The sequence below is a fragment of the Fragaria vesca genome, linkage group LG3 (genome assembly GCF_000184155.1).
Source record: "Fragaria vesca subsp. vesca linkage group LG3, FraVesHawaii_1.0, whole genome shotgun sequence".
In the NCBI taxonomy this organism is placed as follows: Eukaryota; Viridiplantae; Streptophyta; class Magnoliopsida; order Rosales; family Rosaceae; genus Fragaria; species Fragaria vesca.
Genome location: NC_020493.1, coordinates 18,642,009 through 18,644,378, shown reverse-complemented (window position 1 = coordinate 18,644,378; position 2,370 = coordinate 18,642,009).

Here is a 2,370-nt window from a genome sequence, read left to right as displayed (position 1 = left end):
CCTATTTTTAATTAACTTTATTTGTTTTTTAGGTGTTTTTGAAGTCAAACAAAGAAAAGGAGATAATTGGGCTTAATTAGGATCCCTAATCCTAGTTGGATTGGTGATGGACGTGAGATATAGGTTAACTAACCTATTTATACAAGGGAGCAGCCAAACAAGAGGAAAACAAGAACCAGAGAGAAAAAGAGAAGAAAGAAAGGGAAGAAAGAAAGAGAAGAAAAAGAGAGAGAAGGAGAAGAAAGAAAGGAGAGGAAAAAGAAAGATCTTCTTCAATCAAGTTTTCTTCTTCTCACCCTTATTTCATCTTCCATGTATTCTCTGATGTTCTTAATCAAGATTATGTGTAACTAAACTCCTTAGTAGTTAGGGGCTGATCAAAGCCCTAGATATGTCTTCGATTTCGAACCCCAATTGATTTATATAATTTTAGATGAGAATTTCTTCACTGATTGTTCATTGATAATTCTATTGCATGTTTCATTGAGTCGACACTTTGATGCATGTTTTAGGGTTTATTATTTTGAATGTGTTTATGACTGACATATCGTTGCATATTCTATGAGAGATAACAAGTTCTTTCCAGGTACTTGTGTGAAGTAATTCCTTGGTAATCTAAGGCTACCGACATTGACCTTAGATTCTTTGTTGCTACTCAAACGTTCTTAGATCTTCATGATTTCAGTTATTTTGATCTAGATACCGACATTTCATAGATCAATTAATTGGGAATATAGTTAAGTCGATACTGACATTTCACTTAACATGGCAAATAAGAGAACGTAATACGGTTAATGACCTAACGACATTGGCTTAACTGTGAGTGCATTCATCTTTAGTCATTGACATTGTTTTGGGGTGATTGAAGCGTATCTAGTGGTGGAGAGAAGTCTCTAGCTATTGTTTCTCTCATATTTACATCCATATTCACTTTTTAATATTCTGTTTTCAGCAGTACTTCTGTTTTATCTATTTTTGTTCACCAATCAAACCAACTCCGAATACCCTCAAAATTTGTGTGGTAGTCCGCCACTGTGTCTAGTTACTGTTTATTTAATTTCATAATTTTTGGTTGAGTCTAGATTAGCTAATTAATTAGGTTTCTGCTCCTAGGTCAAGTCTGCCAGATTTCTGGTTTACGCGTCTGTTTGTGTTTCTTGTGTGTTTAAGTCTTAGTATCACCAATCCTCTGCGGGTAATGACCCCTATTTGCCATTTACTACATTGATGTAATTGATTTGATAATAGGGTATCTTTGTAGGTGCTTTTGCGCCTATCACATATGAACGAACCAAACGGTTTTGGAAACTAGACTCATTTAGCTTTCCAACCGTATATTACACACATTCTGGTTCATCAGGAGCTGTTCACAAAGTCCCGTCGAAGTTGACTATTTTGCCAAAATCAGATTCTTGGACAGATTCGTCCTACTTTACGAAAACGGCCATAACTCACTCAATATGATAGGTATGATCAAATGGTTGGTGTCTCTAGAAAGTAGACACATAGACCTTTCCAATGGTATCAATTTTACCATATTCCAGTGAGTGAGGTTTCCTGTAAGTCCCGTGGAGCTTGACCTAAGAAACTTGGCAGATTCTGATTTCGCTATTGATGTGTATTTCTTATGTAGGGATAGAATAAGCCTAGACCTTTCATACCATTAAGTATTGAAAAAGGAGTTACTGCCATTATATTGGCATTGCGTGGGCGCATAGCTACACTTAGCTTTACAACTTTTCATAGCGAATGAGATGTCAAGTCTTTCGTATTGTGTTGAGTATATTGATGCGTCTTATTGTACTTAGATGGGAACTCCATCTCTTAACACATATTTGTCATCTTGCTTTAGACAAAACAACGGATCTCTCTTTAGAGCAAAGACCTTGACTAATCATGGGAGTATATGTAGGCCTCACTAGTTAGAGAGCGCCTAAGCCGATTGATGGAAAATCATCATCAATACAGTCATCGAGTGCCTTATCGAGACCATGTCTTCCCAAGATCTTTTTCTTCGGATGTTGATACATATTGGCATCTCTTGATCCATCAAGAGTCCATGTAAATCCGGAATGAACACGCAAAGGCATAATTCACCATATCCCTTCCAAATCAAGTAGAGTCTATGTGCGTTTCAATACATTTAGCAAACGCATACTCCTGTGGTTTGGAGCCACTTGATTCGGATGAATGAAGTCCGTTTAAGATCTTCATGTATATCTCTGATCCCATAGAGATGTTATTATGACCACATTCATAGGCTGCATGTTCAGTTATTCAGAAACTACCAAACTGACAAAGTAGTGGAGTTCAATGACATCCATTACGAGAGCATATCTCATCGTAGTTGATCCCAGTGCGTGTTAGTGA